Genomic DNA, 23,180 nt, shown 5'->3' with positions numbered 1-23,180 from the left:
TCAAACTAATTGATCAGAGGAAGTATCTCTCTACTTCAAATACAAAAGGGTAGATTTTGACAAATCACATGGGTCAGGAGCTTTCATACAGGTTATTTTTCCCCCTGAGGTAGGGCCTTACTCTAAGTCAGGCTGATGTGGAACCCATTCTATAATCCCAGGATAGACTTGAACTCCCAGTGATCCACCTACCTCTGCCTCTTGAGTGCTCAGACTAAAGACATGCACCAACATACCCAGCCAGCTTTCATTAAAAAGCATTTAAAAACTAGTACTTCAACTATTTTTATCCAAGGGGAAAATTATTTCATCATAAAAAATTAAGCGTGTTTTTTGATGATGTGTATATGTTTAAAAACACTAAGTTCAAAAAATTAAATGGATTGGCAAAGCAGTAGACCCTGTTGAGCTGTACTCCTGCAGCATAACTGTCTAAAAGAACCAGTTGGCCTGTATCCTCAGTATTTCCATTTAATGAATATTTCAGTTGTTTTATGCATACCATATTACACTGGCAAATGCTTGCTTAATGGACTGAGTCTAATGAAAATCGAATCCATGAACGTGTCAACTCTAATCCTTTAGTACATACATTACTGAAATTTCCCCAACTCCTTGGAACAATCTTTTCTGGGGGTCCTTAGAATCAAGGTAGTTTCTTTGTAGGAAGGAAAATAGGTGGAAAAATATTCAAGCACAGAAGTTTGTTTCACTTAGCTCTTTTAGTTCTTTTCTCCGAGTTCATGGATACCCAGAAATTTTGCCTTCAAAATATGCTGTATTTACTTTGGTAAAGTCATTTTTTTTCACATGCTTGACATTTACAGAGAGAGCTCAAAAATAGATATCTAAAAACCAAGTGTAGTGATGCATGCTTTTGATCTCAAGATTCTAGAGGCTGAGGTAGGAAGATCACTGAGTTTGAGGCCAGCCTGGAGATACACAGTGAGTACCAGATCAGCCTGTGCTAAAGTGAGACCCTGTCTCAAAAAGATAGGTTTCTAAACCAATACAAGTGGACTAAAGATTGTAAGTGATGCCAAAAAATTGGACAGATTTAATTGTCTTAAGTTTGGAGAGTTATATTTGTGAGCTCAAATGTATAGTTCAAAAGTTAGAAAAGAAGCAGAGACTGTTTGGAGCTGTCATATTATATGAATACACATCATGCCAGACACATTTAATTAACAATATTTTTATTACATATGGACATACTTAGTATGTAAACAGCACTTGTTGGTACCATCGTTTGCCTCATCCCTGCCCCTTTTCAAAAGAGGTGTTCTTCATCAGGGATGCAGGTTAACCCCATGTGGATTTTGGGTCATACATTGTGGGGGCAGCAACCAGTTATGGGGAGAGGCAATGTCTCTGTTCATAATGCCCCAACTTGTGGCTATAATAATCTCTCTGCCCCCTCTTCCACAAAACTCCCTGAGCTATGCTGGGTGCATTTTAAGTCTACTTCAGTGATGGGCTCTTAGGAGCATCTGGATCTCTGCTTTAGTAGGTGTTGGGTGTCCTCAGTGTCTATCTCCTTCACCTTTGTGCTGATATCAGGTTTGCTGAGAAAACAGCACTCTTGCTCATTTCCATAGTTCCTCTGTGGTTTCACTGGGGCCAGGGTGAAGTGTGACAGGTTGTTTATCGCCTCAGGTCCCACTCCATCTGAAAAAGAGAAGCAGATTCTCCACTGGACAGTGAAGTCAGCACTGGTTAAATTGGATAACCATTATTAATTTAGAGAGAACTTAAAGAGTGTAGGCCCTCTTACAGCCCAAGATTAGTGGGAGCTTGACATTGGAAGGAAAAGTCATTATTTGTATATAATTCTGACTTGTTTCTCAGTTCCAGATATGGTTTCCTTTCTACTGAGCAGATCTGTTAGCCAATCCAACAGCAGTTCATTTCCTGCCATGGCTGTGTGCCACTATTGCCCTTGTGTGAGCATCATGTCATCTTGTTGGCTTCTGCATCACTTAGACTGAGTTGCTTGGATAGATGTTGGCCACTTTTCCCCAATAGCTCATGTATTCCCTTTCAGCTCTAGATGGGGTGTCTGGGGACTAGCTCTCTTCTGGATTCCAACCAGGTTTCTCTGTGGTCCATACCAACAGCATATGGTGTCTTCAGCAGTAGGTACTTGCCATTAACCTATGGTGTGTAATCAAGTGCTGACAGAAGTCTGTCTTATTTATTTTGGGAGAACTTGTGGGTGTCTCTGATCAACAGTTCATTGTGGATATTCACCTTGTCTTGGTACAGGGAATTACAGGCCAGAACCAAGGGAAAAGAAAAAAGAAAAAGACAGAACGAAAAGAGAAAACAGGAGAAATTTAATGCTAGCCTTCATCTCACTCTTTCTAGGACCGTTCAATTCACATATTCCTGCTAAGATCCTATTGAGGGTTCAACCTTTTAGTCTAACCTCCAGGACATAGGATTTTATGGTACCAGTTCACTTTGGGTTCAGTTTTGAGCCTCTCTCCCATTCCCTTCCCCCAAACCTTACCATCCCTATTGTCCAGGCCTTGAGATCCCTATTAGGTATGTCAGGAACTCAGGCTGATCCAGGTCAGGATCCGTGAATGAGTGAGTGAGGCCATGCGACAATTGTTTTTCTGTGATGGTGTAAGTTCACTTAGGATGATCTGTTGCAATTTCAACCATTTCCTTATAAATTTCATTGTGTCATTCTTTCTTACTGCTGAGTAGAATTCCGTCATGTAGATATACCACATCTTGGTTATCCATTCATCCAATGATGGGCACCTGAGTTGATTCCAGGTTTTAGCTATTATGAATGGAGCAGCTATAAACATAGTTGAGCAAATATTTCTGAACTGAGATGCGGAGCTTTTAGGATAAATGCCCAGTAAGAGAATAACAGGATCTGTTGGTAACTCTATATTCATCTTTTTCAGGAGTTTCCATATTGATTTCCACAGTGGTTGTACGAGCTTACATTGCCACCAACAGTGAATGAGTGTCCTATTTCCCCACAGCCTCACCAACATTTGTTTTCATTTGGTTTTTTAATGTTTGCTATCCTTACTGGGGTAAGATAGAAACTCATAGTTGTTTTAATTTGCATTTCCCTAATGGTTAAGGATGTTGAACATTTTCTTAAGTGTGTTAGCCTTTTGTAATTCTTCCTCTGAGAACTCCCCATTCAGTTCTCTGCCCCACTTTTGAAGTATGTTGTTTGATTTTTTTATTGTTTAGTTTTGGGGGTTCTTTGTAGATTCTAGATATTAGGCTTCCACCAGTGGTATAACTGGTGAAGATTTTCTCCCACTCAGTTGGTAATCTGTTGGCTCTGCTTACAGTCTGCTTGTCTTTGCAAAAGCTTTTAAGCTTAATGAAATTCCATTGGTTGAGTGATTGTTTAATTTCCTGGGCTTTGTTCAGGAAGTCTTTTCCCATTTCTGTATCATGGACCATGCCTCCTATTTTTTCTTGTAGTAGTTAAAGAGTTTCAGGTCTTAAATCCATTTGGACTTGATTTTTGTGTGTGGAGAAATGAGTGTGTCTAATTTCATTTTTCTACATATGGTCATCTAATTTGTCCAACATCATTTGTTGGAGATGCTATATTTTCACCAGTTTAAATTATTGGCATCTTTGTCAAAGATCAAGTAGCTGCTGTTACTTTACCTAGTGTCTTGGTCTTCAATTCTTTTCCATTGTTCTGTTTGTTATTATTCCATTATCATTCTGTTTTGTTAGTATGGCTTTGTAATATAGCTTTAGATAGGATGTGGTGACATCTTCAGGGATGTTTTTGTTTGTTTGCTTGTTTGTTTTTGTGGAGATATGTTTGCATATCCAAGGCCTGCTGCCATTACATATGAATTTTGACATAATTTTTTCTATCTTTGTGAAGAATGATGCTGTTATTTTTATTAGCATTGCTTTAAATCTGTATATTGGGCTGGAGAGATGGCGTAGCGGTTAAGCGCTTGCCTGTGAAGCCTAAGGACTCCGGTTCGAGGCTCAGTTCCCCAGGTCCCACGTTAGCCAGATGCAAAAGGGGGCGCACGTGTCTGGAGTTCGTTTGCAGAGGCTGGAAGCCATGGCGCGCCCATTCTCTCTCTCTCCCTCTCTCTGTCTTTCTCTCTGTGTCTGTTGCTCTCAAATAAATAATAAAAAAATTAAAAAAATATTTTAAATCTGTATATTGCTTTGGTAGAAATGCCATTTTCACAATATTAATTCTACCTATCCAGGAGCATGGGAGGTCTTTCCATTTTCTCAAGTCCTCCTTGATTTCTTTCTTGACTTTTTTTTTTTTTAATGTTTTCATTATATAGATCTTTTAAATCCTTGATTAGTGTTATTCCAAGGTATTTTGTTGATGTTGTTGTTGCTATAGAAAAGGGGACAGCCTCCTTGATTTATTTCTCTGTATATTTGCTCTTTGCATATAGAAAAGCTACTAATTTTTATGCATTGATTTTGTATCCTTCCACTTTAATGAAGGAATTAATTACCTTTAGATGTTTTGAGATGGAGACTTTCAGTTGATGTATATAGGACCATGTCATCTGCAAATAAGGCTAACTTGACTTTTTTCCTTTCCAATTGGAATCACTTTTATTTATTTCTCCTCTCTAATTGTTTGGGATAGTACTTCTAGTACTATATTGAAGAGCAGTGGTGAGAGTGGACACCCCTGTGTTGTTCCTGATCTCAGGAACTCCTTGAGTCTTTCCCCATTAAGTGGTATTTGGGCTTTAGGTGCTTTATATATAGCCTTTACTGTGTTGAGATATAAACACTCTATGACTATTCTTTCCAGCATTTTGATCATGAAGTGGCATTGTATTTTGTCAAAGGCCTTCTCTGCATCAGTTGAGATTATCATGTGGTTCTTATGGCTAAGCTTATTTATGTGGTGTATTATGTTGACCGATATCCATATGTTGAAACATCTCTGTATCCTTGGGATGAAGCCTATTTGGTCAAGGTGGATAATGCTTTTGAGATTTTGATGTGTTGTTGAATTTGGTTTGCAAAGATTTTGTTCAGGGTTTTTACATCTAAGTTCATCAGGGATATAGGCCTATAGTTTTCTTTTCTTGTATCTCTGCCTGGTTTTGGTATTAGGGTGATGCTAGCTTCATACAAGGAGTTGGGGAGGATACTCTGGCCTCAAATTATGCAAAACAGTTTGAGAAAAATTGGTTTCAGTTCTTCAAGAAGGTTTGATAGAATTTGGCTGAGAAGCCATCTGGTCCTGGACTTTTCTTTTTGGGGAGGTTTTTGATTACCTTTTCAGTCTCCATGGATGTGATAATCTCGTCTGGCCTTAGTTTTGGTAGGTGGTTTGTGTCTAGGAATTCATTCATTTTTTCCAGATTATTTAGTTTTGTGGAGTACAGCATTTGGAAGTATGCCCTGATGATTCTTCCAATTTCTTCTATCTTGTCTTTCAGGTCAGAGGTACTGTTTTCCATACTAATAACTCTATGATGTTGTTGAGCTCTATTATTTATACCTGTTGATTTTCTGCTTGGATGATCTGTCTATTGATGATAGTGGAGTCTTGAAGTCTACAACTATAATGGTGTGGTGTTTATTTCTGTTTAATTGTTGAGTAGATTTTGTTTTATAAACTGTGATGCCCCTGTGTTTGGGGCATATATATTTCTGATTATGATGTGCTCATGTTGGATCATTCCTCTGGTGAGTAAGAAGTGGCCTTCTTTGTCCTTTTTGATTAATTTTGGTTTGAAGTCTATTTTATCAGATATTAATATAGAAATACCCACTTGTTTTTTCTTTCCATTTACTTGGAATATCTTTTTCCTTCTTTCACATTGAGGAGGCGTCTATCTTTAGTGGTAAGGTGGGTTTCTTGAAGATAGCAGATAGAAAGATCCAGTGTTTTGATAACCTGTGTCTTTTGATGGGTGGGTTAAGACCATTGATATTTAAGGTTAGTAGTGGGAGGTTTGAATTAAACCCTGCCATGGTGAGGTGTTTTATGGGGTTTGGTGCTTTCTTGTGTTTTGTACTATGTTGAGCCTGGTTTATTTTTGGTTATTGTAAACTTTTTTTTGGCTCTTGAGATTGCTTGTTTGACTGTTCTGTGTGGAATATTCCCTCAGTTTTCTCCATAGGTTTGGTTTTGTGTTCATATAACCATAGTGTTGACTTTTTTCCTGGAAAGTTTCCCTTTTACCATCTATTATGAGGGATACTTTTGCTTGGTAGAGTAGCTTGGGTTGGAAGCCATAGTTTTTAATATTTTGAAGTGCTCCATTCCAGTCCCTTCTGGCTTTCAGGGTTTCCGTTGAGAAATCTGATGTAATTCTCATGGGATTTTCATTGCATGTTGTGAGTTCTTTCACTCTTCCTGCTTTTAACACTCTCTTTGGTTTCACTGTTAAGAGTTTTAACTATGGTGTGCTTCTTTGAGAGTTTTTTCGTTGGTCCTGTATGTTTGGTGTTCTGTTAGCTTCTTGTACCTGGATGGGCCTCTGTTTTGAGAGAGTCAGAAAATTTTTTCAATAATTTTGTTGAACATTTTCTTGATGCCTCTGGCCTGTATTTCCTCTCCTCCTGGAATACATCTGATCTGGATGTTTGGTTTTTTTAGTGTATACCACAGTTCCCTCATATTCTGTTCACTTGATTTTTTGAACTTAGTAATGCTTTTGACCTTCTGATCAATTTCTTCTATCTTGTCTTTCAGGTCATAGGTTCTGTCTTCCATACTAATAACTCTGTTGGTGCATAGTTCTAGAGAGTGTTTTATAATTTCTATTTTATTTTTTTTCCTGTTGTTTTATTTTTGCATTGTGTCCTTCTATTTTTTGAGGTATAATTTCAGTTTGAGTTCTGATTTTCTTGATGCTTCCAGGAATTCATTACATTTGATCAAGACTTCATTAAGCTTAATAAACTAGTTGTTGAGATCTTCCATTTCTTGACTCACCTTCAGTTTGTTCATATCTCTTTTGAGGGTTCTAACATTTTCTTCCATCAAGTTAAGCCTACTGTCAAAAGCAGAATACTCTAGCAGAAATTTCTGTTCAATTTCATTGATACACTTGTTGGTTCTTTGATGGTTTGCTTCTAATTCAGTGCTTCTTTGGATCAGGGTCTCATTGGTTGTTGTGCTTTCATTTTGGGAATGAATTTCTGTTGATTTCTCTATCATTTCATTGGGAGCTTCAATTGTAGACTAGGCATCCGTGGAGGAGATCTCTCAGTTTTCTGACTTTCATTAGCTTTTCTGTGTTTTTTTTTTTTTTTTCCCAGTTTACGAAGACTCTTTGAGGATGAAGCAAGTTTTTGTCCTTTGGTCTGTGCCCCCTATAACCCAGGTGAAAAGGGATGTTGTGTTGGTACCCAGTGGGCAGTGAGGATACCAGTGCAAAAAGCCTGATTCCACCATCCACCCAGGGACCAGGCCTTCCCAAGCAAGGCACAATGGGACCTCCCAGGACCAGAGTACTAGGAGGAGCTGGGAAGCACAGATCTGGCCTTCTTACTCCATGCCACTGTGTCTATCTGCACACCATCATGCAGCACAGGAAACAAGACACATTTAATTTTACACAATGAACATGTTGCTAGATTTATATATGTGCCTCACAAATGTCTCAGAGTCTTCTCAAGGTGTAGCTTAGTGACTTTTATTTAAAAGGACTGGTTATAGTTAATTTATACAGTTGTACAACTGATTCTGCCTAAAGAGTTTTTATTACTAGATTGCTTTGACCTCAAAAATAGTCCTTGATACCTTGACAGTAATTTGTTTATTATAACTGTGACGATAAAGAAGATGGATGCTCAGTAATCCTGGGGGTACCATGATGATGCAAAGGAGGGTCACTATGTTAGATGACAAAATAAAAGTCTCCAGAGATCATGTCTAGCCTGAGCAATTAACTGACTCTAATGACATGGACTTCAACAGGGATAAATACTCAAACAGCAATTGAATTTAAATGACCAACTCTTCAAGTTAAGGTGAGAGAGATGTCCAAAAACACAATAAGGTACCCAGGTGAGATAGAACAAGCTGTTAATCCCTGTACTCAGGAGGCTGAGGTAGGAGGATTGCCATGAGTTTGAGGCTACCTTAAGACTACATTGTAAATTCCAGGTCAGCCTGGACTAAAGTGAAAAACTGTCTAGAAAAACCTTTGCCATGTTGCTATGGTAAATGCTAACAAAACTGTTTATAGAGAGGCATGACAGTAAGTAAAATCAGCATAAATGATGTTTTTCTCTGTCAAGGAAGATGACACTTATAAACTAATGCTGGGCTAGACAGATGGCTTAGTGATTAAGGTGCTTGCCTGTGAAGCCTAGGGAGCCAGGTTGAATTCACCAGTCCCCATGAAAGCCAGAGAAACAAGGTGGCACATGTGTCTGGAGTTTGTTTACAGTGGCTACAGGCCATGGCAGGCCCATTCTCTCTCTCTCTTTCAAATAAATAAATAAGATATTTTAAGAAACTTACGTTGTACTTTACAAGACAAAATTGCCATTAAGAAGGACCAGCCGGGTGTGGTGGCACACTCCTTTAATCCCAGCACTCTGGAGGCAATGGTAAGAGGATCGCCATGAGTTGGAGGCCACCATGAGATTACCTAGTGAATTCCAGGTCATCCTGGGCTAGAGTGAGACACTACCTTCAAAAAAAAAAAAAAAAAAAAAAAAAAACGGACCAAGACAAGATGTTAGAACCATGCCAATTGAGAAACAAATTTGGGAAGTTCTAGAAATACGAGAATCTGCAAGTGATATGGGAATAGTTGTAAAAATAAATTTAACAAAACATTTGATAACAGGCTTTATTTATATTAATCACATTAACTTTATTTCTGTAAAGTTAACATTATAAGAAACTGTTGCATAGTGTCAGCTTATGACCATCAAATGTAAGGTAATTATTTTCCCTAAATTTAAGAAATTTCCCCACTACTTAGTTGCTTCAATAAATAGTTATTTAACAAATGAATGAAGAGAAATAATCAGGATAAATAATTTTTCTTAATTATGTCATTCTCCTATTGGGGCATTACCTACGTTGTGAACATGTTCCAAAGAGCCAAAAAAGAAAGGAAGAAAAATAAAAAAAACTACTGAATAAGTGAGCTATAAATCAGTTAAGTGATTAAGTGATAAGATATAAAGATAATTTTTAAAAAGGGTGGATTAAATCTAAATCCTCAAATTTATTTTGACTCCTCAGTTCAGGTGCTTCTAGAATAAGTAAACAAATGTGGTAAGTAGCATAAATACCAGGAAATGGGGTCTATTTTTCTGGAATCATGTTCAGTAAGGCCAAGATTCCTTAGGATTATGTATGAATTCCCCTTGAAATGACTTCAGACATCTTGAGTTGTAACCATGACTGTCCTTGAGTAACCCGAGTAAGTTGGGCCAGCAGGACTTCTTATCTTCTGTAAATACACAAGACATTAGAGCTATGTAGCTTAACAATCACACTCCAGAACCAGGAATGTACCCTTACTCTTTCATATTAGCTTATACATTCTGGCTTCAAGTCACTTTTGCCCTGACTAGTTAACATACATACCTTTACATCTTAGCCACGTTACGGGATCCACTAGCTCTTTCTCCCGCCCAGAACCATGCTTCTATCAGTGAGTTGCCCAGTAAATGACATTTGGTATTGACTTCAGATTTGTCTGCCTCTTTTCCTCAGTTTCACCGGCACTCAGGGCCACTCCTTATATGCTGGGAATGGTTTTCCAGAGCAGCTTCCTAAGTGTCACATTTTAAGATGCTTCTCTGGTCTGAAGCCACCTATGCTGACTCAGGCCATTGACGACTTCACGATAAACCTGAGCTCTGTAGAGCAATATTGCTGAGGCAGCTTATCTGGCTTTGTTCAACTCTGATCCCTTTCATTCTGAGGCAAGTGGGATGGGACCTAAGTATGATTGGGACCGGAAGCTGAAATTTAATCTGAAAGTTTATTTAAGATCAAAACATTTCTTTTTAAAAATGAGTTATTTGTGAGAATAGTAGTAGATCTATGAAGATGGAAAAGGATCTGGATTGCTCTCAATGAATGCACTCCAGCTGATGTTTAAAACCATACATAGGCTGGGGTCATTTTAGAAAGGATTTTATAATGTCCATTATCTTCTGGGTAATGGACAGTAGCTGCATAATTTACCACTACTGTATACATTATTATACTATGCAAACTTGTATTAAATAGGAATGGTTCTAATGATGATGTTTCAGGCAATGATTTTGAGCTATGAGAATCTATTTTCCCAGAGGATTACTTTCTTGATATTACACAAATTATTCCATTTTATGATTATTAAGAAAATGAAAGATCAGACTAATGGGACAGATATGTCTCTTCTAAAAATCAAAAAGTAAAGTAAAATCTTGTCTCATGAACACTGAATTTTCATTTGGGATATATCCTCAAGACCAAAAGAAGAAAGGGCATTAAGTATCTATGGAAATAATGTAGTTATCTTAAAACAGTGAAAATAAGTTTTAGCCAGTGGTGGTGGCTTACACCTTTAATCCCAGCATTTGGGAGGCAGAAGTACGAGGGTGGTCATAAGTATGAGGCCAGCCTGGGCTACAGCAAAACTCTACCACAAAAACAAACAAAACAAAATAAAAATAAGTTTTGCCATGCAATATGATTTATAGCTTTAATTGAGTTAGAAATAAAACTTTATTACCATGAATACCTTTATTTCATGGTCCCTAAATATGTCCCTATTATGTTTATTCATTTAGTGGGATTGTTTATAAGTGAAAATGTTCTTATGATATAAGTAATACAATGGGTGCAAGTCTGACAGATACAGCATGATGTAAAGGCTATTAGAAATATTTTTGTTGGGTTGGAGAGAGATGGCTTGGCAGTTAAGGTACTTGGTTGTGAAACCTAAGGACTTAGGGATAATTGCCCAGTATCCTTGTGAGCTATATGCACAAGGTGGCACATGTGTCTGAAGTTCATTTGCAGTGGCTGGAGGCCATGATGGGCCCATTCTCTCTCTATCGCTCCTCTCCCCCCAAAATAAATAATTAAAATATGAAAAAGAAATACTTTTGTTTTTAGATATACTTGTAGTAAAATATAATGAATAAAGTATAATGTATATATTTCCTGTTACCAGCAGCATATGACAGAGTTTCACCATCAAAAATTCATTTGAGTACTTGTTATTTCTTGTTTGATTTGGTAAAATTTAAAAAAAAAAACATGTTTTTCCTTTTTAAAATTTTTTAAAATTTTTTAAAATTTTTTAAAATTTTTTATTTATGTGTGAGAGAGAGGCAGAGAGGGAGAGAGAGAGAGAGAGAGAATGGGCTTGCCAAGGCTTTCAGCTACTGCAAACAAACTCCAGATACGTGTGCCCCTTTGTGCATCTGGCTAACGTGGGTCCTGAGGAATCGAGCCTCAAACCAGGGCCTTTAGGCTTCACAGGCAAGTGCTTAACTGCTAAGCCAGCTCTCCATGACCACTTTTTTCCTGTTTTAAAAGGAAAAATGGTATATAGAACTTGTCTTTTAGGAAACGTGGTCTCCATCTAGACTGAGCTAATTGTTTCCTATGTTGAAATTGTGCTTCTGTGCCCATTCCTTCCTATTTTGTTCTGTGTGATTGCTAGTAGTTAGCTCTATGTAAACTCCTACTGGAAGAGGACTGTTATTTTTTAAATTCAAAACCATTTCTGAAAAATAATGTTTATCTTCATAATTCGGTGCCATTTATTTAACCTGGAGGTCTGCAATTTAACTTACATTCATCAGTTGTCCTTGTAAAACATGGCAATGGGCAAACCTGGAAATTACTGTTATTTACAGTCTGCATGGTTATGACACATCTTAATTATTGTGGAAGAAAATATATATATATATATATTAAAAAAAACTTTTGTTCTTTGTAAACATCTTACAATATTATTTAAAATCTGAAAGTAATTCAATATTCTTTTATTATTTTTTCGGAGTGAGAGACAGAGACAGGAGTGAGTGGGGGAGAATGGGCAAGCCAGTGCCTTTCATCTGCTGTGAGGGAACTCCAGACGTGTGACCCCCTTGGGCACATGTGCGACATTGCATGCTTGTGTCGCTGTGTGTCTGGCTATGTGGGACCTGGAGACTCCAACATCTAGTCTTAGGCTTTGCAGGCAGCCGTCTTGAGTGTTAAGCAATCTTGCTAGCTCCTAATTCAACATTTTACAAATGAAAATATAAGTGATGGATGCTCATAATATATTGAAAACTTGTTTTTTTCTGGGGCTGGGAAGATGGCTCAGAGGCTAAAGGCATCTGCCTGCAGGTCCAGGTTTTGTTTTCCTGCCACCATATAAAACCAGGCCGCAAAGTAGCGCAAGAACTGACATTCATTTGCAGCTGCAAGACACACACAAACACACACACACACACACACACACACACACACACACACACACACAATCTTTAAAAAAAGTCACCCACTATTTATCAACAGGGGAGAATCATGAATTGTCTTAATATAATGAACATTTAGAAACCATCTGAAGGAATATTGACCTCTTAATTGAATGTGTAATGCAACTTAAAAAGCAAGATTAAAGCCTGACATTTTTCTTCACCCTTGAAACATCTGCATGATTTTTAATGTTTATTTTCTTCATTTCTGGGAAGGCTCTCAGCCGTGGCAGTAACAGAGGAGGTAACCTGAGAGGAGTCAGTATGACTGAACCAGCCACGTTGCTGGGATGCCCTCCTTCCCCCAGCCACCGAATTTACCTGCTCAGTCAGTCCACATGTCTGCCACTGTGATGACCAGTAAATGTGGGCTTGTTCTAAGAAAGGTCAATGTGTTGGAAATCCAGCCTGAAGTCAAATGGCAGGGGCAAAGCTATGAGCCACACAGACTGTCCCCTTTTTACTCAGAAGCTAGAAATCTTGTTGATAAGAGGGAGGAGGAAGCTGTGTCAAGAAGGTATCCACTCACCCCCAGGAAGCACACCACAGCTTTGCAAGTTGTCTTTTAGCAGAGGCTGAGCAGAGGGGAAAGGAAATGTCTGGAAAAACTGTTTGGCCAGAAGAACCATAGCAGGAGAGAGATAGAAGGACTTTTAAGTGGGAGGAGCAACTTGAGAGACAGATGCTGCCATTTGCCATTGCAATGTATGAAGAATTAAGAGGCCCATGGTGAGTCCTAACTCTGGCGTCAAATGCAGCTTCTAGCTCCAGGACAGCAAGATTTTCAGTGAGCAGGCAGGCTCAGGAAATCTTGTGCGTATGGAGAAATAAATATGGATGTCTCTGCATATCTCTAGATCTCTTGTATAAAGAAATTCTGAGCTGGGAACAAGTGTTTTACAATCTCCATTGGTTTCAGGGCAAGAAGGGCCTAGATCTCTGCTGGGTGTGAGGGTATGTCATGGGATCTGGGCAGGGTAATGTGCCAAGAAAACAGCTATCTTAAAGACTCAGTAAACTTACCAGGCCGTGTGAGGTGGGGAAAGACTGTGACCATAAGCAGAAGGAAAGAGGGATGACAGAGCATGAAGGCAATTTTTCCTTCTTGTGCTTCTATCGGAGTCACAGTACCTTATGCCAAGTTGAGTCTAAGACAGAGGGAAACCAGAGACAAACATTTCTGAGCCTAAGACCCCCTTAATGCCAAGAGAACCTATTGGATCTGAAGTGGGGTGAGGCGAGCTCCAGAACCCTGGATACAGGGACAGAGGGTGTGTTTTAAGAGTTATTGGAGGTGAGAAGATGGGGATCAACACTGAGAGGGAGGGGCCTTACCTGAAGTGACTCAGGTGGGGACTGTGGAAGGTGACCTTCTCTAATCTCTGCCCATTTATGTGCAGTCACCACAGCAGATGGTGGTTCTGACATCCCAGGCCTCTGTGAGGGAGGCCAGGTGGGAGGAGGGGCAGAGCTGAACTCTTGCATTGTCTTTTCACAGACATGTTTCCTGCTGTTTGTTTCAGGCTTTGTTTGGCCTGTTAGAAACTTCTTACAAAGTCGGGGTTCACTGAAGTATCTGTTTATGTTAAAGCCTTTGAAATGGCCACTTTATAAGAACAATTTTAAGTAATTTTAGTATATTGATTGGCCTATGTATCTTGTGAGTAGAAGAATGTAGAAGTACGTACCTGAATTGACACACAAAAGTTTAAAGGTGAATTCCGGTAGGCAACCAGTAAGTGTTATTGCTTAGCACTGGGCGCTCTCAGCAGCAAAGAGTAAATGAGGTAAAGACTGTGGCAGTGGCTTCATCCATGAGACTGTCAGGCCCTGGGAACCAGCCTGCTTCCCCTGACCCAGGGCTTAGTTGAACAGTATGAACCAGCTCCGCCTCGTAGAGGGTCACTCTTACTTAAAACAGCTATTAAACAACACTGCCATTTCCAGGTTGGGAAGATTGGCTTAGCGGTTAAGACGCATGCCTATGAAGCCTAAGGACACAGGTTCGACTCCCCAGCACCCATATAACCCACATACACATGGTGGTGCATGTTCCTGGAGTTCATTGACAGTGGCTAGAGTCCCTGGCATGCCCATTCCCACTTTCTCTATCTGCCTCTTTTCTCTCAAATAAATAAATAAAAATAAAACATTAATGTTTTTTAAAAAAATGCCACTTAGACACTCTACAACTTGTAACCCTGGTCTGTAACTATTTGCCTTGACTAAATAAGTGTCTTGTTAATTGTATGCATGAAAAACACTCATGCATTGGAAAATAAATCTTTTATGAGTAGCTCCATGCCCTAAATTGGTAAGAGATTTAAAATTTTTTTTTTAGTTTTTGTCAGTGCCATAGCCCTATTGTCCTACAGTGCCGAAGATTCTAACTTTTATTTTAGCTTTAGGAGCTGATGCTACGTGAAGGACTCCTCTGTAGTTCTTCTACATAATGATGCTAATTGTTGCTGCCAGTTATGTGTTCTGTGTAAGATTTCTGAGAGTCAAGGCTTAGAAAAACACTTTAGTAGGATAGCCTCATTAAAACTAGAGCTGTTGATGATATCCATCTATACCAGGTTTTATGTTTGTGTGTTCCTAATTCTCTTGACTATTCTCTATAAGCACAGATATTGGTCACTTAAGGAATAAATCCATAAACAAGTTTTAACTTTTTTTTTTTAATTAAGAGCATTTTATATGGATATAACAAGTGTTGGTATGATTTTTTTCCCCTCCACCATGCCCCAATTCCACAGGAGGTTCTCCTCAGTGGAGTTTCTGTTATTCCCCATGGGGATGTGGGTAATGTGTTGTGGGAGCAGCGGTCGTTATTGAGGGGGCTGGGGGTCAATGCCTTTGGGCATGATGTCCCAACCTGTGGCTCTTACAGTCTTTCCATCCCCTCTCCTGCAAGATTCCCTAAGCTGTGGTGGGTGTGTTTTCTTCAGTCTACATTATGGGAGCCTTTGTCAAAGATCAGGTAGCTGTAGTTACTTGACCTAAGGGTAGGGTTTTCAATTCTGTTCCATTGGTCTATGTATCTGTTTTTATGCTAGTATTGTGCTTTTGTTAGTATGGTTTTGTAGTATAACTTTAGATCAGGTATGGTGACACCTCCAGGGGTGTTGCTTTTGCTGAGAATATGTTTGAATATCTGAGTCTGCTGCCATTCCATGGCATGTGAACTTAGAGACCTTTTCATCTCTGTGGAGAATGATGATGGGATTTTTATTGATATTGCATTAAATCTGTATACTGATTTTGGTAGAATTTCCATTTTCACAATACTGTTTCTGCCTATCCAGGAGCATGGGAGGTCTTTCCATCCTCAATTTCTTCCAAAAGTATTTTTGTGTTTTCATTGTATAAGTCTTTCACATCTCTGGTTAGTGCTATCCCAAGGCATTTGATATATTTTTGTAGCTATTGAAAATGGGACAACTTTGCTGATTTCTTTTTCTCTATATTTCTCCTTTGCATATAGAATGGCTACTAATTTTGTGTGTTGGTTTTGTATCCTGCCACCTCACTGAAGGAATTAATCACTTTTAGAACTTTTGAGGTGGAGACATTTGGGTTGCTTATGTATAGGATCATGCCATTTGCAAATAGGGCTAATTTGACTTCTTCCTTTACAATTTGTATCTTCTTTTCCCCTTCTTTTATTTTTTAATTTTTTTGTTACTTTTTATTTATTTATTTGAAAGTGACAGACAGAGAAAGAGGCAGATAGAGAGAGAAAGAGAGGATGGGTGCGCCAGGGCCTCTAGCCACTGCAAAGGAACTCCAGATGCATGCGCCCCCTTATGCATCTGGCTAAAGTGGGTCCTGATGAATTGAGCCTCAAACCGAGGTCCTTAGGCTTCACAGGCAAGCACTTAACTGCTAAGTCATCTCTCCCAGCCCTTCTTTTCCCCATCTATCATATTGCTTGGGCTAGGACTTCTAGTAATTTGTTGAAGATCAGTGGTGAGAATGGGCACCCTGTCTTAATCCTGATATCAATTGGAACTCCTTGAGTCTTTTCCAATTAAGTATTATTTGGGCTCTAGGTGCTTTTATTGTGTTGGGATATAAATTCTTGCTTTTAATACTAGTTTTCTTTTTAACCATATGCTCTTATTGTTTGTGTTTTTGCAGTTTTATAACTGTTATCTGCTAATATTCTACATAAGCATTTGCCTATAATAGTTGTCATTGTAAGACTTTATATGAATTGATGCCTGTTAATATTCTACAGAAATATAACTCTTTTTCTCAGATTTTTAAAATATTTCATTTATTTATTTGTGAAAGAGAGAGGTACATAGGAATAGAGGAAGAATGGTCACATCGGGGCCTCTAGGTAGCATATGGTCTCCAGATACATGCATTGTCTTGTGTATCTGGCTTATGTGGGTACTGAGGAATCAAACCAGGGTCCTTAGGCTTTGCAGGCAGATGTCTTAACCATTAAGTATTCTGACTAGCCCCAGAAAACAGAGGGAGCAGAAAAATGGTTTTGATCTGCTAGGACATCTCCCACAGGGCAAACAGAATGGACTACAGGTATGCCTGACCTAAGGCCCACTCCTTTTATGCCTCTTAGTTACTTAGTTATTTAGGCATGACCCTAAAGATCATGTCTAAATAAACATTGGCATGAATTCTTTGACCTCTGCCACTTATACCACTCCCCAAATCAAAGCTTACCAGCCCTGACTATGAGGAGGTACACTCTTTGGCTGAGGATTTATACAGTTATTGGTTGCATTGTGATGGAAAAACACTTTCTTTAGTTGTATAGCCACTTGTAAATTGCCCATGCTCTTATAAACAACTGTTCACCCATGTTCATGTCAACAATTGTAATGTAGCACATTGGGTAATCTAAAAAAAAAAAAAAAATGACCTTAAAGGGATAAAGGAACTTGGGGTACCTTTGAAACCAGTAAAGCCTGTCTAAGCTCTTGGGTGGGCAATAACTCAGGAGCTAGGCTGCAGTATACTCATGGTCATACAAAGTTTCCACTGAATTAATGGCTTCCTGATTTTTCTGAATTTCAACAAATGTAGGCTAAAAACTGCCCCAGCCAGTGGGAGAACAACAGAGACCCAAGGAGAAGTAAACCTGAATGGGAAAACACCAAGATAGGTGTTTGTCAAGGTCTTGAAATTTTATTTTTACACATAGATTTATATAAGGTTGTAGGGAAAAGGAGTCATATTCAGGGCAGAGATCACCGTGTTACTGGCTAAACACAATTTCTTTGTTTATTCATCAATTACCAGCAGCTCCGGGGGAGGCTATCACCCAGGCATAACGGTTTCTTCATTTCTGGTAATAGATCATTAGATGAGGAAATAGAAACTTAACTTGCAACATGGCGGTTTCTGTCAGCATGGCTGAGGTTAGGCTCAGCATAGCCGAGGTTAGGCTCATAGCTACCAACATCTCCTCCTTTCTTTTATACAAAAAGAGGGGGAGGCCCTGCTAAGCAATGGGGGGTGTTAACCAACTGGGGGAGTAGGGACCTGACTCCTCCCGTGGGCTGTCATGTTTTGGTCCCACAATTTTGGCCCTTGGTACCTTTTGGGGAGGGGAGGCAGGGCCTATGTAAATAACAGTTGTGGTACCAACCTCCATGCAAGTCAGGTTTTTCTCTCAGGGAATTCAGAAGTGGTCAGAAAGGGACCTTTCCTTGCGGTGCTTTGCCTCGCACCCATGTTGGTGCCCATATCATATTCATTTTATTGTGAGCCGATATGCATAGGTCTGGATCCTATGCAGCTCTTAAGGGAGGGGAAGCCTTTGGCCATAAGACAGATAGACCGTAGCGATAGCAGAGGTGTAGAAGACAGTAGCATAGTAAATGAGTACAGAATGTAAGATCAAGGAAGAGTGACAGCTGCAGGTGGGAGGTCTTCAGTGGCAACGCCTCGATCCGCCAGCTCCAGTCTGTGATAACGGACCTGCAAGGGCTGCATCTTAATGGCTTTGATCTGTTGATGTACAAAAGACATGATTCTATTATAGTAACAGGTCTGATTGTGAGTAAGAGGATTAAGATAAGTAGAGGTCCTAGTACCGATGACAACCAGGAGAGGAAGGGGGAATTGGCCCAAAATTGAGAGGAGTAGGGACCATATCAAGAATGCAACTCTCGGGCTGGAGAGATGGTTTAGCGGTTAAGCGCTTGCCTGTGAAGCCTAAGGACCCCGGTTCGAGGCTCAGTTCTCCAGGTCCCACGTTAGCCAGATGCACAAGGGGGCGCATGTGTCTGGAGTTCGTTTGCAGTGGCTGGAAGCCCTGGCGCGCCCATTCTCTCTCTCTCCCTCTATCTGTCTTTCTCTCTATGTCTGTCGCTCTCAAATAACTAAATAAAAAATGAACAAAAAAAATTAAAAAAAAAAAAAGAATGCAACTCTCGACTAAGTTTTTGTAAGCTTTTTATGTTTTCCTGAATTATTCCAGATTCATTGACATAGAGAAGGGGAAAAAAAAATACAAACTCTGAGGCAAAGAGGAGGCAAGACAGTGTTTTCCCAGGAAATGGGAAAGCTCACATAAAGACCCAGATTGAAGTCTTTGAAGGGAGTTTTCTAGGTAAAAAATGAACTGACTAGTTTATCCCCAAGCCCAGGTGCTGCCAGGTTTTTAGGGAGGTGAGTGATCTCATCTCTTCTAGGAAAGAAAGATAAGGGAAAATCAGATCCTCCCCATATACTCCTGGCCTCTAGCAACATGGAGACTACATGGACTCCTTTGGGGGAGGAGATATGATGATGAGATTCTCCTCCTACAGGCTCAAGGACATTCCTATTTTTTATTCTTGGGGGATCAGTTACCCCTAAACTGCCACAAAAGCATTAAGGGAAATAGATGGAAAGGAAGGTGATAAGTTGAAGAGAGAGGGGTATATAAGAAGGTAATGGGGGTTGAATATGATTAAAGTGCATTATATACATTTATAAAATACTCATTTCTAAATATAAATTTACAAATATACATTTATAAAACAAAGTTGTCCTAATCTCTTTAAGCTCAACCAGTCAACATACAAGGAGCTTACTCAATATCTAGCCTGTGTCCTTTAATGCTCTTTCTTTGTTCATATGTTTATATTTGATAAGCATATTTATTTTGGTATTTAGATAAGTGCTTTAAAATGTTTAACCTGTAATTCCAATCAGTACATAATAATGTTTTTGTGTGTTTTCAGGATAATGAAAGAAGAGCCACATTTCAATGTGGCTCAGGCTTCCATTTTATATTTTATATGTTTGAAATGCTTATAGAAAACAGTTTTCTCATGGATAGTTCATCACATATGTTAAGTAATCATAAATAATAAGACAGCAAATGGCTGTTGTCCACAAATAAGTCTACAATCAACAGAGAAGGAAGCCTATAACCTCTGGATAAGCAGTACTTTTCTTATAATACTAAGGGCTCATTTGGGATTCAACTAGTAAACAGGAGTTTCTCCTGTGTGGATCTGCCCACCAGGAGTAAGAATTGTGTGAAGTGAGAAGTCCAAAGATAGTCCAAGAAGCCAACAGGAGAACAACTAACTTAGATGCAGACCTGGAGAATGATGATAAAACCACACAGATATGGATGAGATGAGTAAAACATCCATGGTGAGAGTGAAAAGTGCAGTCCTTAGGAATTAAGAAGTAAAAAGTTGTGGCAGTTTCACAGCCATCAGTGTAAAGAAAAATGATTGTTGATCTCTGCACAGAAGCCCAAGATTTATAGACGAATTCCAAGTGAGTTAGGTCTATGTACGCTGCAATGTGGTACTGGTACAAAAACAGACATGTAGATCAGTGGAACAGAATAGAGGACCCAAATGTAAGTCCAAGTAGCTATAGCCACCTGATATTTGATAAAAATGCCAAAAAATACTCATTGGAGAAAAGACAGCCTCTTCAGCAAATGGTGCTGGGAAAACTGGATATATATCTGCAGAAGGATGAAAATAGATTCTTCTCTCTCACCATGCACAAGAATTAAGTCCAAATGGATTAAAGACCTTAACATCAGACCTGAAACTCCAAAACTGCTAGAGAGAAAAGTAGGGAAACCCCTCAACATATTGGTCTTGGCAAAGACCTTCTGAATACAGCCCCAATTGCTCAGGCAATAAAACCACAGATTAATCACTGGAACCTCATGAAATTACAAAGATTTTGCACTGCAAAAGACACAGTGAAAAAAGCAAAGAGGCAACCTACAGAGTGGGAAAAAAAATCTTTGCCAACTATATATCTGATAGAGGATTAATATCTAGGATATACAAAGAACTCAAAGTTAAATAATAAGGAATCAAAGAAGCCAATCAAAAAATGGGCTATGGAGCTAAATAGAGCATTCTCCAAGGAAGAAATACGAATGGCATATAAGCATCTAAAAAAATGTTCTACGTCACTAGTCATCAGGGAAATGCAGATTAAAACTACATTGAGATTCCATCTCACTCCTGTCAGAGTGGCCACCATCATGAAAACAAATGATCATAAATGTTGGCATGGATATGGAAAAAGAGGAACCCTTCTACACTGCTGGTGGGAATGCAATCTGGTCCAGCCATTGTGGAAATCAGTGTGGAGTTTCCTAAAACAGCAAAGATTGATCTACCATATGACCCAGCTATATCATTCCTAGGCATATATCTGAAGGACTCATCTCATTTCCTTAGAAGTACGTGCTCAACCATGTTTATTGCTGCTCAATTTATAATAGCTGGGAAATGGAACCAGACGAGATGTCCCTCAACTGATGAGTGAATAATGAAGATGTGGCACATTTATACCATGGAGTTCTACTCAGCAGTAAAGAAAAATGAAGTTATGAAATTTGCAGAAAAATGGATGGACCTGGAAAGGATTATACTAAGTGAGGTAACCCAGGCCCAGAAAGCCAAGCACCACATGCTCTCTCTCATATGTGGATCCTAGCTACAGATGACTGGGCTTCTGTGTGAGAAGGAAAATACTTAGTAGCAGAGGCTAGTAAGTTAAAAAGTAGATATAAAGGGAAGAGAAAGGAAGGGAGGAGGGTACTTAATAGGTTGATATTGTATATATGTAAGTACAATGATTGTGATGGAGAGGTAATATGAGGGAGAATGGAATTTCAAAGGGGAAAGTGGGACGGGTAGGGAGGGAATTACCATGGGATAGTATCTTATAATCATGGAAAATGTTGATAAAAATTAAAAAAAATAAAATAATAACATAAAATTTTAAAAAGAAAATGAACAAGAAAAAAAAATGTGTTCTTTTGTCAGTCAGGTTTGCACAGGGAAGACCTGATTGGTTTGTAGATTTGAAAGGCAAGCTCCAGGTCCAGCCCGCCTGGGCATACTGCCTATACTTCCTCCAAGTATTGATCTTGGCCTTCTCCCCCAGGAGTGGAGAATAGACGTGTGTACAGCACCACCAAGGCAGCTGTGATAGGCCTCACAAAGTCCGTGGCTGCAGACTTCATCCAGCAGGGAATCAGGTGCAACTGTGTGTGCCCAGGTGAGTTGGAAGAGCACAGCCTTTGGGACATCCTATCTTCATGTGAGCAACATCTCATATGCTGGTCCACCATGTGCCATCTGAGATGTGTGGCCTTGCTAAGGTACTTGGGCAGCTGTATGCTGGGAAGGAGATCCCATGCCTCCAAATGATACACTTTAATAGAGCCATAACAATTTGAAGATTTACCTTTTTCTCTACTTTCTAAAATCATTCTGAAAATGGTATGTGAATGACTGTTTCTTTGATTCATTTTGGTTTTTCCATAATGTCTGTTTTTTTCTCCCTTGGAGAGCCATTGCAGAGCCATTTCTGATGTAGAAACCACTTCCTCTGTGAGATCAGCAAAATACACATTCCTATCGATGTCTTCCCAAATTATCAGTGGTTTCACTTTCTGAGTGTTACAAAGTAAATCTGTAATGGTTTAATGATCTATTTCCATGTAAGATACCTGTAAGAGGAACTCTCTCTCAGGAAGCTTCTTAATTTTTTGAAAAATGTCGTGTATAGCTCTCAGGATGATTCCTAAACAATTTGTGAACCCATCATGGTATGTGTTCTTCCAGATGCAGTCTGCCCATAGGCAAATACAGTACCTGGGAAGCTGGGTCGGGGCCATGAGCCCGAACCAAAGAGCAGCTTCTGGTAGCGCTGGAAGGCCTCATGGAGGACGGTGAGCCTGGCTGCGCGGCCAATGCGGCATGGTAGCGGAACTGGAAAATGTTGGGGTTCAGTGTGCAGCGCCGCTGGGAAGTGCGGATGTACTGGGGCCAGGGCCACAGGGCAGCGGCAGGCACGCCAACGCCGCCACCAGCAGCAGCAGACCATGGTTCCCCCAACTTCGCCCTGCAGCACCAGGCGCCAGAGCCCCACGTGAGAGCCGGGTCTCGAGCGTCGCCCGCTCACGGAGGCCGGTGGGCCACGTGACCCCATTTTTTTTTTTAAACAACTGTTACTTACTTATTTGCGATAGCAAGAAGAAAGACAGGTAGAATTGATGCTCCAGGGCCTCCAGCCGCTGCAAAGGAACTCCGCCTGTATGTGCCACTTTGGGCATTTGGCTTTACGTGGGTCCTGGGGAACCAAACCCAAGTCATTAGGCTTTACAGGAAAATGCCTTAACCATTGAGCTATCTCTCCAGCCCTCAGGCTGCTATTCTTATGCTGGCCACTGTGATCCTCATGACCATGCAAGAGAGAAATTTCAGCTGCCTTGGTTA

The 23,180-nt window shown here is 39.7% G+C and overlaps 1 pseudogene; it reads right to left on the bottom strand.

Moving 5' to 3' along the window:
* Positions 1-22,893, bottom strand: part of LOC101614095 — a 65,958-nt pseudogene extending 43,065 nt beyond the window's left edge.
* Between the last annotated feature and the right edge of the window lie 287 nt (positions 22,894-23,180).

The sequence above is a fragment of the Jaculus jaculus genome, chromosome 2 (assembly GCF_020740685.1).
Source record: "Jaculus jaculus isolate mJacJac1 chromosome 2, mJacJac1.mat.Y.cur, whole genome shotgun sequence".
In the NCBI taxonomy this organism is placed as follows: domain Eukaryota; kingdom Metazoa; phylum Chordata; class Mammalia; order Rodentia; family Dipodidae; genus Jaculus; species Jaculus jaculus.
Note: the sequence above shows the minus strand (reverse complement) of the source record. Positions and strands in the feature narration are given on the sequence as shown.